The following is a 16,915-nucleotide window of genomic DNA, read 5'->3' as shown; positions in this document are numbered from 1 at the left end:
TTTTTATTTGCTGGAACTGTGTCACGAAATGAATATAAATTACTGTTTACCTACCAAACACTTACTTAGCACTTCTAGGTGCCAGGCACTGTTCTAAGTGTTTTACAAACATTAGCACGTTTAATCCTCATGACAACCCTATAGATAGGCATTATTATCACCCCCAGTTACACGTGAGAAAATGAAAGCACGGAAATGTTAAGTAACTGAAACAAGGTCACACAGCTAAGCAATGGGATTCCTAGCTTTACTTTGGGGGGTCATGCTTTAATCCAAAGGCAATCCTGCCTGGTTGCATCTTTTGGTCACTTTCTCATTCTTTATGTCACTAGGAAAAAATACTGATATATTGAAAAACCAAGGCATGACCAGGTAATAGTTCAGATGGTAGAGTTCAACTGGAAATTTTTTTTTCTAATTTTAAGCATTTAGGGGTTTATTCTTTTTTTTTCTTTTTTATAAAAAGGAGACATTGACAAAACCATAGGATAAAAGGGGTACAACTCCACACAATTCCCACCACCAGCTCTCCATATCCCATACCATCCTTGATAGCTTTCCTATTCTTTATCCCTCTGGGAGTATGGACCCAAGGTCATTGTGGGATGCAGAAGGTGGAATGTCTGGCTTCTGTAATTGCTTCCCTACTGAACATGGGCATTGACAGATCGATCCATATTCCCAGCCTGCCTCTCTCTCTCCGTAATGCTGCGAGGTTCTGGGGAATTGGAGCTCCGGGACACTTAGGAGGGGTTGTCTGTCCAGGGAAGTCTGGTTGGCATAATGGTAGCATCTGGAACATGGTGGCTGAAAAGAGAGTTAACATATCAAGCCAAGCAAATTATTGACTAATTATGAACCTAAAGGCTGGAGTAGTGCAGATGAAGAGTTGGGGGGTCTCCATTTTGTAGATAGCTAGTAGGCATATTTTAGTTATACTCCAAAGGACCTGTAGCTATACTAGGTTTTTTGTTTGTTTGTTTGTTTTGTTTTTCTTTTTTCCCTGAGCCTGAAATCTGATATGCAGGTGTATCCTAGATATTGTCTGGGGAGATGATGTCATGACTGGAAATAGTACCAGAAAGCTATATCAGGGAAGAGAGTAGCTCCCAAATATGGGAAAGTGTATAAATATTGTTGATTATAAACTCCATCGATTTGATGTGATCTGGGGCCCATTTTCAGCTTAGGAGCTTATGTGACCTCTACATCCCTGTAGAGCTGAGCTCACATTCTGTGGTCATGAGTAGAAACATTCCAAGCTGCCCCAATATCAGGACCCATCTTCCTCAGGTATAGCATAGAGTATGTTGTCCAGCTTCCCTTCGGAGGACGGAACATTCTCTACCATTGTTGATCCAAGTTGAAGGCAAGGTCCTGTGGGGGCCCACAAAGGAGTCTGTTTTGTTGTTCCTGATAGAGATGACTGGTTAACAATGGAGAGAGGGATTTATTTGAGGTCTAGGCCCATCATGTCTGTTTGGGATTCTCAGGACTCCCTGAATAACGCCCTAGCTCAACTGGTAATTTTATCCTAATTTTTAGGCATGGAAAGAAATGGGACTGTAGATGACTGAGCAGTTTCTCCTAATCATATATGGCCATATATCAAAATCAAAGTAGCCTTTTAAATCCAGAATCTGGCTACAGTGTACTACCTTCTGCTTGTCTGCATCTGTTCAAGCAGCCTTGAAGGATGAATGTGAAAGGGGTTTTACTATATAGAGTTTTATTTCATCACTTGACTTTGATGTCAGTATAATCATTTGATCAGGTCACTAATGCAGAACACATGTGCCCAGAGGGTGTTTTAAATGAATCCATTTTGTAAATTGCAGAGGAAGCTATAAACTATTTCCACATAAAGTGAGCATAGATCTAGCTTGTCACATTTCTGTGGACATTGTGACACACTCATAACCAAAACTGTATTTTTCCCTTACATATGAGGAATATGTTATTTCGACATTTGGATCTTTGTTTCATATATTTCTCCATGAATTCACAAAGTTTGACAGTCATTTAAAAATGCTCTTAGAAAGGAAAAATATAAAAAAGCAAAGACATTGAACATGCAGTAGGTAATGAGGCAAATAATTCTTTGTGGATTAAACTATTGGTAGTTCTGACTTTGATCATATTTAGTGCAATTTATTGTTTCTGAGAGGATATTTATCAATAGTCCCTGAATTATTGTCCAAAACAAATGCAAATCAAAAACAATAGTTTACTGTCTGTTGTCTCTTTGATCAAATCCAATTATTATAGAATTGGTCTCCACTGTATCATAATACAGGCATTATTATGTCAAGATAAAGATAAAAAGATGTCATATACATTTCTCAGAGTGTAACTTAATAATTATTGAGCTAAAATCTTCCACTTTTGCACTGGAGACCTTTCTCTAAAATCAGTCATTACATACTTTTTAATACCTAGGATGGTCAATTTACTACACTGAGTATTAGGAATTCACAAATTAATAAGACAAGACCACTGACTTCAAGAACTTTTTATTTATTTATTTATTTATTTATTTGCCTCCAGGGTTATCACTGGGGCTCAGTGCCAGAACTAGGAATCCACTGCTCCTAGAAGCTAGTTTTTCCATTTTGTTGCCCTTATTGTTTATCATTGTCCTGTTGTTGGATAGGACAGAGAGAAATCAAGAGAGGAGGGAAAGACAGAGAGGGGGAGAGAAAGACACCTGCAGACCTGCTTCACTGCCTGTGAAGCAGACTGCTTCACTCCCCCTTGCTGGTGGGGAGTGGGGGCTCAAACCAGGATCCTTAAGCTGGTATCATCAGAGTGATAAGACTGACCACAGTGAATCATCGATCATTCAGAAGGGAATTGCCCAGCCTACCCCCCCCATCCCCTCAAAGAAAAAGAAGTGAAAAGAGAAGAAGAGAAGTGAAGTGAAGGGAGGGGAGGGGAGGGGAGGGGAGGAGAAGAGAGGAGAGGAGAGGAGAGGAGAGGAGAAGAGAGGAGAGGAGAGGAGAGGAGAGGAGAGGAGAGGAGAGGAGAGGAGAGGAGAGGAGAAACAGGCTGGGGCTATGGATCGACCTATCAATGTCCATGTTTATCAGAAAAGCAATTACAGACCCCAGATCTTCCACCTTATGCACCCCAGTAATAATTCGGTCCATACTTCTAGAGGGATAAAGAATAGGGAAACTTCAGTGGAGATGAGATACAGAACTCTGGTGGTAGGAATTGCATGGAATTGTACCCATCCTTTCTTATAATCTTCTTAGTCATTATTAAATCACTAATAACAATAACCTTTAAAAAAGATATAGATCTTGAAGGCTGAATAGGATCCAGTTGAACAATGGCTAAATAGATTACATTTAGGAGAGAAATTTCAATTAGAAAAAGACAATAGCATGCCTTGTAAATATCTAAACAATTTGAGTTTCTATTCACATTTCTACTATGCGAGACACTGTTAGCAAAAATTTAAGTGGAAGAATGATATAATTGAGTATGTCTTCTAGAAATCACAGGATGATTGTTATCTGCTGACAGACAGAAAGATCAGGGTGTGGCAGTGGAACACCTGGTTGAGTGCATACATCACCACGCACAAGGACTGTGATTCAACCCCCACTTCCCCATCAAAAGAGGAAATGCTTCACAGGCAGTGATGCAGGTCATTTGCAAGTGCCTCCCTATCTCTTTCCCCCTCTATCTCCTCTCTCAATGTATCTCTGTCCTATCTAGTAAAATAGAAAGAGAAAAAAAAGCAATAAAAAATGGTCACTGGGAATGGTGGATTTGAAGTGCCAGCATCAAGTCCCAAAGGTGACCCTGGTGACAAAATAATGATAATGATAATACTACTACTAATAATAAATGAAGTTCAAGGCATATCCAGGAGGATAGCTCAGTTGGTAGAGCACAGGACATGCATACCTGAAGCTTCTGGTTTTATACTCAGTGCCACATATACCAGAGTGGTGCCATGACTGCTTTTTCTCTTAGGAACTCACACACACACACACACACTTTTTAAAAATTTATTGGGGAATTAATGTTTCACATTCAATAGTAAATACAATAGTTTGTACATGCATAACATTTCCCAGTTTTCCATATAACAGTACAGCCCCCACTAGGTTCTCTGCCATCTTTTTTGGACCTGTATTCTCCGCACCCACCCACCCACCCCAGAGTCTTTTACTTTGGTGCAATCTGCCAATTCCAGTTCAGGTTCTACTTGTGTTTTCTCTTCTGATCTTGTTTTTCAACTTCTGCCTGAGAGTGAGGTCATCCTATTTTCATCCTTCTGTTTCTGACTTATTTCACTTAACATGAATTTTTCAAGGTCCATCCAAGATCGGCTGAAAATGGTGAAGTCACCATTTTAAATAGCTGAGTAGTATTCCATACACACACACACACACACACACACGCACACGCACACACACACACACTATTTATTCTAAATAAATCTTTAAAAAGAAAAGAAAGAGAAAAAAAAGCAGAGAAAAAGCTTTCTTGGGAAATGTGCTGCTTTACCATGCAAGTGATCCAGCTTCAGTGCTATGGTCTCTTTCACTGTCTCTGCCTCTCTGTCTCTATATAAAAAGAGAGAAATAAAGTATAAGGGGAAAAAAGAAGAAGAGGAGGAGGAAAATAAGAATATAGAAGACAAAAAGTTCCCAGGTTCAGACCCCACCTGCAGGGAGGAAGGTTCACAGGCAGTGAATCAGTGCTGCAAATATCTCTCTCCAGCTCTCTACTGTCCCTTATCTCTCAATTTCTCTCTGTCTACACGTAAAATAAATAAAATATTGAAAGAGATAAATTAGAAAGAAGGAAAAAGGAGAGAGAGAGAAATACAGGGCTACATGACAGGAAAATCAGAAATTATTCTAATGGTTCAAGTGGAAGATATTTAGAAAAAATCATGATGGGGATTGGGGGAAGAACAGGAAATGAAAAAAGGAAAGCAAAAGACAGTGGCTAATTAACTACTCACTTGTGTAGTTGAGGGAATGTTGTCACTCTCTGAGATATAGGAGAGAAATTTATCAGCTAAAATAATTTCAGTAATAAATAATAGAACACAATAAGATTAATGTAAACCAAAAGGAAATGTATTATCTGAGGTAGCCACAAATATGGAACTCTGGTGAAGCACAGAATTGGCCAATTTATCCATATGCATCCAAATTCAGGTTCAAGTTCCTTCCATCTCTCCACGGTCTTCAATGCACAGAGGTACAATATAGTGCTTGCTCCCAGGTGCAAGCATTACATAGGGATGAGCCAGAATGTGGCGACATAGAAATGGAGACACATTTTCTGAGTGAAGGCAGTTGTCACCAGAAGCCCCCAGCAGAACTCCCAAGTCTCCAGATCAGAACTGAGGGAAATATCCCACCTAACCCAGTCACAAGCATCAAAAAATAAGGCCAGTGTGGAGCAGCACAGATCAGCTTGACTCAGCTGCAGTGTGTGCATGGGGTGTGTGTGTGTGGGGGGGGAGGTACTTACAGAACAGATTCCTGTTTTAAAGGAAAAGACTGCAAAGAAAAAGGGAGAAGACACCAGGGAACAACTAATCTAGTCTATTAGATTACAGAGTTAGTGATTGGTTTGGATTTTTTTTTTTTTTAAGTCTAGTTGTAGTGTCATGGCATATGAGGCAAAGACAAACTAAAAAAGCAAGTGGGCTAATAAATGTTCCCAAGAATAAATAACACAAATGAACGATGTTTTGGAGATTCGGAGGGTGACACCAACATCGTCCATCATTTTTATATTTTTAGAAATGAAAAATTCAGACCCTAGTCTGATGTTTGACCTGAATGGCATCTAGCCCAAAATACACAGTCTGAGTGATGAGCATTTAGGATCTTTACAGGCACACATTGCATCTCACTTTAAATTCCCTACATTCTCTTTCTCTTCGAAACACAATTGCTTCACTCTCTTCCCACAGAGAGAAACAGAAATCAAATGTGGGGACTTAATCTCTCAGCTGATTGTTTGTTTTTTTTTACTTCAAAACCAATTCGTGTTTCAAATGAAGCTTTCCAAAATGGAGGAATTTTTATTCTCTACCACTAGATATTTTCAAAGAAAAAACAAAACAAAAAAAAGGATGTTTTGTGTTCATATTATGAACTATTTGCTTCTGAAAGCCACTGCCCTCTGAGTTCTTATATTCTGGGTGGTCTTTTCCTAAATTAGAAAGATTTGTACTTTTTCTCGAAATTTGTCTTTGTCCTTCTGGGATTAGCACTATTACAGTTCATTCTTTAGTTTTAGTATCACTGAACAAACTAAAACTTACAGTGAACCTACTGAATTTATGTGTGATTCAAACAAGTCTGGTTGGTTTTTATGTGGTAAGTAAACACTCTGAATATGCTGGCTTAGTTCATAAACTTGAAAAATAATTTTTTCCTGTCGATTCACCATCTCATAGAAAAAAATGTAATTGGATTGCTAGTCAGCTCCCATGTTGTACTTTGTATAACACCAGCCTGAGCATTTAGTAAGCCAAATACATGTTGAAAAACCCTTCATCTAGCAGGCAGGCACCAGTATAATTGATGGTTTAAGATTTTCACCCTTCTCTAGATGAGACTCAGAACAACAACAACACACACACATACACAAAACAGAAATCTTTGCTATCTGTCTTCTATTTACCTCAGTCTTGAAATTTATCCACAAGGCACTTAGTGAAGTCTCTTTGATGTAAAGAGAGGTCAACTTCATTGTTACTGTTTCTCTAACAACCTATTCACTGAGCATAATGTTTTTATTTTCCTCTTTAAAAAGTTTAAGTATGAATGCACTGATGTGATAAACGGTTGCTTTTTCATGCTGGTCACCCCATTCCACAAAGTCAAATAAATGATCAAAGACTCAGGAGTTCTTCACCTTGCTTTCATCTTACTGCTTCCTTGGACGATGGAAGGTAAATAGTCCTAGGGAATTTCAATTACCAACATCAAGATATAAAAAAGAAGTGGCTACTGGGAGTATGGATCGACCAGTCAACGCCCATGTTCAGCAGGAAAGCAATTACAGAAGCCAGAGACCTTCCACCCTCTGCAACCCACAACAACCCTGGATCCATACTCCCAGAGAGAGAGAAAATGGGAAGGCTATCAGGGGAGGGGGTGGGATATGGAGATCGGGTTATGGGAATTGTACCCCTCTTATTCTATGGTTTTGTTAATGTCTCTTTTCTTAAAAAAAAAAAAAAAAAGTGGCTTTCCTCTCCCACCTTTGACATCTCATATGGACTGATGTAAAATAAATTTCAGACCTGCAAGTACTCACCTGTTTTATTACTGGAAATAATGGATTTTGAATAAAAACAAATGAGGAGATAAAAACTATGAGCAGATACATGGTTAAGAGAATTTAGAAAATATCAAAAGCAATTGGAAATCGTAGTATATAGTAGAACCAATTTGATATTAATTGCATTGCTCCAGAAAAGAAAACCAAGAGGAGGAATATTCTAGAACCCGTTGACACCAATACACCATTTTGAAATATTTGATTTATTTTAAAGGTTCCAAATAACTCTCTTTTGCATAGATATTGGATTTGGGGTGTGTGTGCATGTTCTGGTGACAGTTACCATTGGTATTTTTGTTGTTGATATTTGGTGGGGTGAGGACAAGGTTGCCCTTTATTTGTTTGAACTAACCAAAATAAATGGCTTTTTATAGCTGCCTAAAAATAACTCCCCCATAAATTCAAGAAAGTTGTTCGGGGCTTAGAGTGAATCTGGTGGTGTAATCAAGAGATTTCTGAATCCTTTAGCTCATCTGTGTGCTAAAATCAAGTGTCCACTGCCTTCAGGAGAACAAGTTGTTATGGGATTGTTTCTTTGTCTTTGACTGTAAACTGACCATTTTACCACCATCTGGGTTAAATTTTCAGTAATTTATAGACATTATACATTCATTCCACCGCCAATTAGCTCTACAAAGAAAAAAAAAATGTCCATGTCTTTTTTTCCAGATGGTTAACCTTGACTTGTCAGAGATGGAGCTATTTCTAATTCTAGATTAGTGATTTAAGAGAAAATGAAAGGTAAATAAGTTACACGTATATCTAGATCCTGAACCATATGTTCATGTAATAAAGATCTGATTTCTAGAACTTCCCTCACTAAATTATACTTTAATGTCTGTTATTGACTTTTATTGGTTTCTGTAATACCTGCTTAAAGGAAATGTGCTTTGTCATTTGGATAGTGTCCCATATATAAGTTAATCTCCCCTCCACATATAAAAACTGTTCCAGAATTTAATGACAAAAGTAATTTGTCTCCCCTGAAAAACTGGTACTTTTTTTCCTTTCATATTAAAAAAAATGTAGCTAACTAATCATATTGCTTAAATCTGGCTCCCAGGTAGCTCAAATGATTCCAGCTATTGGTATTAGTCACATTTTTAACTATTTTTAATCACAGAAATAATGACTTGTAGAACTATTGTTGTCAACTGAGTGCAATTTTTTTAATTAAATTTATTTATTTTTCTATTTTTTTTAACTATCTCTATTTATTTGATAGAGACAGCCAGAAACTGAGAGGGAAGGGGGAGATAAAGAGGGAGAGAAAAAGAGAGACACCTGCAGACCTGCTTCACCACTCAGAGTTTTCCCTCTGAAGATGGGGACTGGGGATTTGAACCTGGATCCTTGCACACTGTAACATGTGTGCTCAACCAGGTGTGCCACCACCTCATTTCACCTGGATACAATTTCTTATCTTTCCATAAGTATGTGCATACCATTGTGCACTGTGTCCTGAACACCTTCTCAGCTCCTTCTACCTCATCTCTTCATTCTTGGCCTTGCTGAAATAGACCACACCTAGGTCAAGTTTCACCCCATGTGTTGCCTTTCTGTTTCTTGGGTTGCACTTATAAATGAAATCACCTGATACTCATCCTTCTACTAGCTTATCTCACTTAGCATAATGCTATTCCGTTGTGTATTTTTACCACACGTTTTTAACCAGTCATCTGTCATTGGGCATCTGGGTTGCTTCCGTTTTGGGGGTTACTACAACTACAGGGATCTTTTTGAGTGTGTATTTTTGTTTTCATTGGATAAAGCCCTAGGATAGACATTTCCAGGTCATGGGGTATATCCATTTCTAATATTCTGAGAAATCTCCAAAGTGATAACAATCACCCTTATGGGTAACTTACCTGATTGTTTTATAACCTGATTATATTTTCTTTTGTTTTTTAGAGATTTTATTTATGTGTTAGTGAGAAAGATAGGAGGAGAGAGAGAGAAGGAACCAGACATCACTCCGGTACATGTGCTGCTGGGGATTGAACTCAGGACCTCATGCTTGAGAGTCCAGTGCTTTATTCACTGCACCACCTCCCAGACCATGCACTTGATTCTATTTTCCTTTTGTGTGTGTGTGTGTGTGTGTGTGTGTGTGTGTGTGTGTTTGTCTTATGGTCATATCTTCTGCTTTATAATGCTGAAATCTTTATTAAAAAGAGATGTTATGTAAGTAATTTCAAGAATTAAACTATTCTTAATTTTGGTTTTATTGTTTTCTGCCTTTACAACATGTAAAGAGTTTTATAAATAAACTATAACCAGATATTTTATCTTTATCTCTAGAAGCAGGGTACAGAAATGAACATGAATGATTGCACTAAATATTAAATAACATTTATAACAATGAAGGCATTTCCTTAGTGAAATAGGTTGCAAGAGACTTTCTGTGAGCCCATGAAAATAAATAAAATTTTTGCCTTTTACCATGTCATCATAAATATGCCATCAGGATAATATTGAATTTTAGATTAATTGCCCTATTTCTGACCCCTCCTACTGCTTCTTAGCATCCAGAGGATGTGATTCATTATTTAGCTACTCTCAGTATTCAGCACAATGTCTGACCCATAGTAGGGCTTCAGGAACTATTTTTGAATTTCAATTCAATTTTCATCTATTCACAGACATTCCTATGCAAAGAAATATTTCAAAATGCTTTCTATTCCTGTGATTTTGATGAATGAACTCATTTAAGTTGTCATAAATACCTTTTTTTTTTTAGTATGGCAGTTGATGCAGTCTCTTATTTTGGTAATCATTTCATCTGTTAATGAGACATTATCAGATTAAAAGGAGCCTATGTCCAAGCAAGTGTCTTGCTGTTGATGAAATGTACCAATATCAATACTCAAAAACAAAATTTCAAAAACCAAAATGAATACACTGTATTCCAAAGGATATTGTTTTGACTGGTAACAGTACTGATTAGCATGGATCAGTAAAAACTCAATAGACAAGGTTAAAAGAGATGAAAGTATATTTATTAGAGTTAGTGGGAATGTTCAAGAAAGAGATTCAACCATGCAGAGGATATCAGAACAGGATATCAGAACTGGGGAGTTACAAGGGAGGTGATTGCCTGCCAAAGGTTTAGCAGAAGCTCATAGAATATATTTTCAATGAAGTCTTTTAAGTAAGCAGAACAATTTTAATGGAATGGGGAGAAAATACCTTACCTACCACCCCTCCTTCCCTAGAAAGTGTTCAGTGTGGTGTGTTCCTTAGACAGACAAAAATAAAGTTATTGATAGCATGAGGTGGGGGAATCAATATAAAACCATTGTAGTTCCCATCCTCATTGTCTATTGATCTATCCATATTTGCATGGTACTTTGTGATCTGAACAGGTGAAGGCAGGTGTCACTGCATCTGATCACTGGTCACAGTGTTCTTAACCAGAGGTTTTTGGAAGGAAATGTCTTCATTTTAAAGAGACCTGCCATTAATACTATCTGACAAAAGGTTGCCCAATCATCCTATCTTGTAATTCTCCAGCAAAGTCATCAACTAGATAAAAGCTATTCAGTTATTAATTTTATACTACAGCAAAAACAGTTTTTCTTTTAATTTTACTAACTTTTTGCTAAAAACTGAATGTCCAGCAAATGGAGGGCGGTGAATGAGGGAGGAGTGAGGGAGAGAGAACTTGAACAGTTGTTTCAAACCAAATCATTCAATCTGGTCTTAAGCTTTGAGAAATCAGGCTTTCTAGAATATTCTAAAGGGCTCTTCTGTGATTTTATTGCTTGTGTCTGATGTCTGATCTTCTTGACAAGCTTGGAAAAGATTGTAAAATCATTAGGAGATAAGGAGGAAAGTTTAAGGCAAATGTTAAAGGTCAATCTAATTACCTTGTAAAACTGGAAATGTGTTCATGACCTACAGATAATGCTCTTAGTTCTAACAAAATTTCTGCCTGACTTCAATAGGATTGCTGTTAGGGGCTGGCAAAATAGCTCATCTGGACAGTGTGCTTTTGTCATGCTCATGATTAAAGGTCCAAAGTGACCCCCATGGCATTGCAAATAGTGTCTTTTCCTCTGTTTCTGTCTCTGTCTCTTTCTTTCTGAAAAAGTCAGCCTAGAGTTATAAGGCCTCATTGAAGGGGTGGGGGAAGGTGCTATTAGGCCATTACATACATATATAAGATATATTTATATATTTTTTCTCAGCATAGAACATAAACTCCACTACAGCCAGTTTATCTGTTCTGTGCACTGATGAATTTCCAAGTGCCTTGAACAGTGCCCAACACAGATGTATTTTCCTTAGACATTTGCTGAACATAAAAAGTTCATGCTGAGGAAATGATAGCATTTCATTATTAGCTCTACTTCAATCCACTGAATTTTTCCTCATCATTTTATTGCATGGACATGAAAAAATTGTTAAGTTAGGAAACCGAAAAGGAAAAACATGGGACATGGTAGCGACTCACAAGATAACTGGACCTTGTGTGATGCATTCTAAAATTGAAAAATCTCAAGATTATTATTATTCCCAAGATCAAACAGCCTCTGGAGTCTTTCCTTACCCTTAAATCAAGTATTTAGGGAAAGAAACTACCACCATGCTTCATCCTCCCTCACAACCTATTATTCACCTCTCCTATTCACAATATTCCTCCTGGGTCCTCCTCTTCAACAGAGGAAACAATCAAAACAGAACATAAAGGCATGCAAACACAAGTCCCAACCTAAAATGAAAGTAGCCAATACACTAAAAGTAGTAACTACAATTCAGGTCCTCTTCCTCACCCTAGGTCTTTGAGACATTGGAGCTAGTTATCCCTTAGGACTGAAAACCTCCCTGGAACTAGCTTGGTCCCTCATTCTACTAAACTCTTTTCCCCTTCACGAAAGGTTTTTTTCTGAGGAAATAAAAAAGTGTCTATTGACACTTTCCTTTGTCTGGCCCTGGGGATAGGTGTCTGAATAGAACCTGTCTTTATCTTTAATTAATCTTAAGAGACCACAAAAATGTAGATGCATAGACTTTTTAAAAAATGTTATCATTCACTTATTTGTAATCTTTTACAGGAACACAAATGCACAGCTTTTGTGCTCTAGGGGCAGGCCCCCAGCTTACTTAGTTTTGACCTTATCTTTGACCAGTAAGGACCTAGAAAAAGCATTAACAAAAATAAGAGAGAGAGAGAGATGTTCTGGACCTGCATTTAGAACCATATGTGAAAACTATTTCAAATGAGCCACACACTGATAGCATCCCCTTGAGGGTTGTTTCTATGTAACAGAAAGCATTAGGGTGAAATAGGATCAATAAAATGTATGAACAATAAGCTAATGCTTATTGATAATGCATGCTCTTAGCTAGATAGTGTAATCATACCAAGAGTTAGAGAGATGGAAAGATCATCTTTAACATTCTACTACAAATATCAGACTCTGAATGGGCAATAATGTAAATAAAGCCACTTGGTGTGCGTTGATCCCAAACCAAAAAACTCATCAGTCAGGAAAATCATCCCATCTCGTTTGTTCTTCCTTCGAATAAATAAGGAAAACCCTTTGATATATGGAAGGCAGAAGAGAAAATGTGCCCTTATGTAATTGTTTTCCTTAGACTATAATATACTTGAGTATATTATAAGGATCTAGTTTATACATAAAACTTTAAAACTGAACTCTTATTTGTGGTGTTTGTCCACTTTACATATGCATTATTAAAATTGAACTAAATGTCTTAGAAAAAATCATCATGCCTGCGTTCCCCATGAAGCCTCCCTAAAGGAACACCAGGTATTCACTATAATGAGCTACCCGCACATCATGCCATAATACAGAGTGACTACACTCAGCCTGCAGTAATTCAACATGGCAGCATGGGGGGAGCAGAATTTGAAGTATTTTTCATTAATTTACCATATTATCATTTGTTGCTTGGGATTGGCCTTATCTTTTTCAGTCTAAGTGCAGTAAATAGCATCCCTAGTATCATAGACCAGTTCTCATAGAAATATTATGGGAAGAAGATGCCGTGAATCAACCAGTTATTATCTCTTCCTGGTGTAGGACAGATAACAAGAGGAGAGAATCATTCTTTTTCTCTGCATCCATAGGAAGCTCTGCCATAAGACACAGTTGATTAGGAAAATACTATAATCTTGAAATACCTAAACACAGAGACATTTTGATGTGAAAATTTCTGTCTTCCTCATGAGTTCAGATTTTCTGTGAAGTGTGCTGTCCAGTGTCCCCATCAGAGGGATTTATCAAAGTGATGGTTGAAGTGGAAATAGACTTCAAAGTGGTAGGGAGTGAGAAGGAATTCACAGCTTCTTCATGCCAGCATCTCACCTGGCTCCATAGAGACTAGTAATCTTGCCTTATTTTGGCTGTTGTTATTTTAAGTATTTAAAAATATATATGAGCAATGTTTGAATCCATAGTTATTGTAAAGTACTCCAACAATATGAAGTTTTAGAGAGTCGAAAGAAATTTCTTTGCACATGCTGCTTATTTGGTTCTGCTCCTATACTCAGAGGTAACAGCTGTATTTGTTTGTTTTTAATAAATGATTATTTGCTGTTAATAGTTTTTTTACAAGATTATAAGGCTACATATATATTTACATCGTTCCACACCTACCCACCTTCCCAATGCTCAAAGATAACCACCATAGTTCTCACAAGTCATAGAAGAAGTTTGCTTGCTTCTGTTTTTTATTTTCTCTGAAAATTCATATGAATTAGGTCTCTAGATTCTACATATGAGTGAAACCATCTGATAGCTGTCTTTCATCTCTACTTATTTCACTAAGCATAAGCACCTCCAGTGCCATCTATTTTGTCAGAAAGGACAGAATATCATCTTTTTTGATTGTAGAGTGATACTCCATGGAGTATATATACCCCGTAACTGCTTTTAAGATGCTTCCACTCTTTGGCTATGGTGAATTATGCAGCTATGAACATAGGGTGACATATGTCTCTTCTAATTAGTATTTGAGTTTCCACTGGATAAATGCCAAAGAATAGTATTGCTTGCATATATATAATTTTTTATCTTTTAATTTGTTTACCTATAACAGTGACCTGGAGAGTTGCAGTACTGTTATGCTACCAGAAGGTTACATTGTATTGCATCTGACTTGATCTTCAGTGTTCGTCCTTTGTTAGCTTCTCTAGGAGCTGAAATTGTATATAAGTGTTTCTTGTATCAGTGGGTGGAGAATATGGGACCCAGCTGCAAATGAGAAGATGCTGGAGATGGAGTTGTAGGGACTGAGAGGTAGAAAATACTGGCTTATGTTTGTGGCACTGTGTATATCACTCCTCTCTGTGAACCTGATCTGAAACTTGGAAATCTGTCCACTATTGGACCTTCAGAATACCTTAGCCCTGCACACTGGGCCAGGGTATTATCTAGAGTGTTTTCTCTTTTGCCCTCCATACCTGAGTCTGGCCTGTGAGGAGCAACCCAGCTCCTCAAAATAGGCTTCACTTTTTTCAAAGGCATGTGGCTGAGGCAGGGGTAGATAGTATAATGGTTATGCAAAGAGACTTTTATGCCTGAGGCCCCGAAGTCCCAGGTTCAGTCCCCAGCACCACCATGAACCAGAGCTGATCAGTGTTGTGGTATTAAGGAAAAAAAAAAAAAAAAACTCAAAGGCATGTAGCTCTGTGCTGCTTTTGTTCTTCCTCACTTTGGGCCCTCAGCTTGGCTGGCTGCCCTATAGTCTGTGGCCCCAGGTGTAGACCAGTGCTTCCAAACATTTATCTCCCATCCCCACTCCTCTATCCAATGAAGAAGTCTTCTCTGTGTCCTCTTTAATGTGGTATTTGAGGTTTCTGAAATGCAGAGAAAGCTTAAGTGTCTCACCCCAACTTGCAGAACTCAATGTCCAGGTTCTTCTATTTAATTACTTGTCTCTCTTGAGAATGAAGCAATTTTGTGCATCTTAATCACAGAAGTCCTTTCAGATGTTGTGGCTTCTTATAGTTAATTGCTGTGGTTTTATAATCTATAAATTGAAAGTAGTTTTATGGTTTAGTTTTTATGGTTTAGTGGTTTTATAATCTATAAATTGAAAGTAGTAATAATTGTTAAAATTGTTAAAATTTCGTAGGCTCTAGCTGGGCTGGCTAGCTTCACGGGCGGGTAACAGAGACGCAGAGACAACGGCTGGGCAGGGAAGATGTATTTCTTTATTCAAAAACAACGATTCATAAACTAAACCAAACAAATCACCAAACAGAACTCTGCTGTCTCTTTGCGGCGGCGCAAGCACTCTCTCTTACTCTGCACTCAGGAACCCTCGAACTCTGCAACTCTTCAACTCTGGAACTCTCGAACTCTCCCACTTTGGAACCCTCTCTCGGGGTTCCTCGGGGCGGGGCCAAGCGGGCCAAGAAAACTAACTGGACTGATCCAATTCTCTTGGCGGGGGAGAACTAGAACCCAATGTAAAGCATACAACAAAATACCTACCATGAAGTTAATGATACTTTAAATAAATTAATGTTTTCCTTATCACAGGGGCTCATGTACACGTTAAAAATTAATATTATCTAGGAAGCCAGGCATTGGTTAAATGCATGTGTTATAATCTGCAAGGACCTGGGTTTAAAGCCCCAACCCCCATCTGCAGGGGGATAGTTTCACAAGTGATGAATCATTGCTGCAAGTATCTTCCTGTTTCTTTCTCCCTCTCTATCCCTCTTCTCTCTTAACTTCTCTCTGACCTGTCAAATGAAACAAATAAAATGTAAAATAATAATAGTGCCTGCATGGACACATCATTAATTTTTAGGCTATAAATAATAACTGGTGTGCTGATGGGTTGTCAAGTCAGAATACTTAAAAAAAAATCATCCATCACAGCTGATCATCTTTACCTGCCCCCCCCCCAAATCATACACACACACACACACACACACACAGTCACTATCAAACTAATAAAACTTTTGATCAAGCAGGAGTTTACTTAAGGTAAATCTTCTAAAAATTGCGCTGAAGCAATACTGTCCTAAATGGGTCATCTTTTAATATTTGGATATTTGTGTGTTTTGAAGAGCAAATAGGCTTTCTATTCCAAAGGGGCTCAATTATGTTTTGATTGCAGTGTCATATTTTCTTAGGATCTTGGATCTCAGAGACTGTAATCATTTGTACGTAAGTTGATAATTGCTTTACAAAAATAAAAGCGTTGCTGTGGTGGTAGTAGGGTGTGGGCTTATGTGATGTTTTCTGTCGTGTTAGAGAGTTTACAGTGTGCTGAGCTTGGTTGCTTCTGAAAAAATATGTTGTTTGATTCTTCATGATGTTAGGTAACTGCAGTGTGTGGAAGATGTGGCCAGGAGGGACTTGCAGAAGCAGCCTGTCCTTTTGACCAAAGCCAAATGCTTTGGTTCTGCTATTTGGTTTTATTGGCATTCTAAACCAGACCTTAGAAATGAAAGAATAGTCAGTCCCAAATTCTTCCAAAGAATATATTTTATAAGCGAGGGGTAGATAGCATAATGGTTATGCAAACATACCTGAGGCTCAGAAGTCTCAGATTCACTCCCCCGCACCACCATGAGCCAGAGCTGCTCAGTGCTCTG

At 38.0% G+C, this 16,915-nt stretch overlaps 1 protein-coding gene across 7 annotated transcripts in view; it reads left to right on the top strand.

The window, feature by feature from the left end:
* B3GALT1 (beta-1,3-galactosyltransferase 1) overlaps positions 1–16,915 on the top strand; it is a 692,162-nt gene that overhangs the window by 573,151 nt on the left and 102,096 nt on the right. Inside the window, exon 3 of one of the 7 annotated variants that reach the window (XR_009545940.1) lies at positions 9,264–9,399. The exons of the other annotated variants lie outside the window; for them this stretch is intronic. The gene's annotated coding sequence lies outside the window, so the exon portion shown is untranslated. Of the gene's footprint in view, positions 1–9,263; positions 9,400–16,915 lie in introns of those variants that run through there. 7 annotated transcript variants of the gene reach the window in all.

This window comes from Erinaceus europaeus, chromosome 18, assembly GCF_950295315.1.
Source record: "Erinaceus europaeus chromosome 18, mEriEur2.1, whole genome shotgun sequence".
In the NCBI taxonomy this organism is placed as follows: Eukaryota; Metazoa; Chordata; class Mammalia; order Eulipotyphla; family Erinaceidae; genus Erinaceus; species Erinaceus europaeus.
The sequence above is the reverse complement of the archived record's forward strand: the minus strand, read 5'-3'. Positions and strand labels throughout refer to the sequence as shown.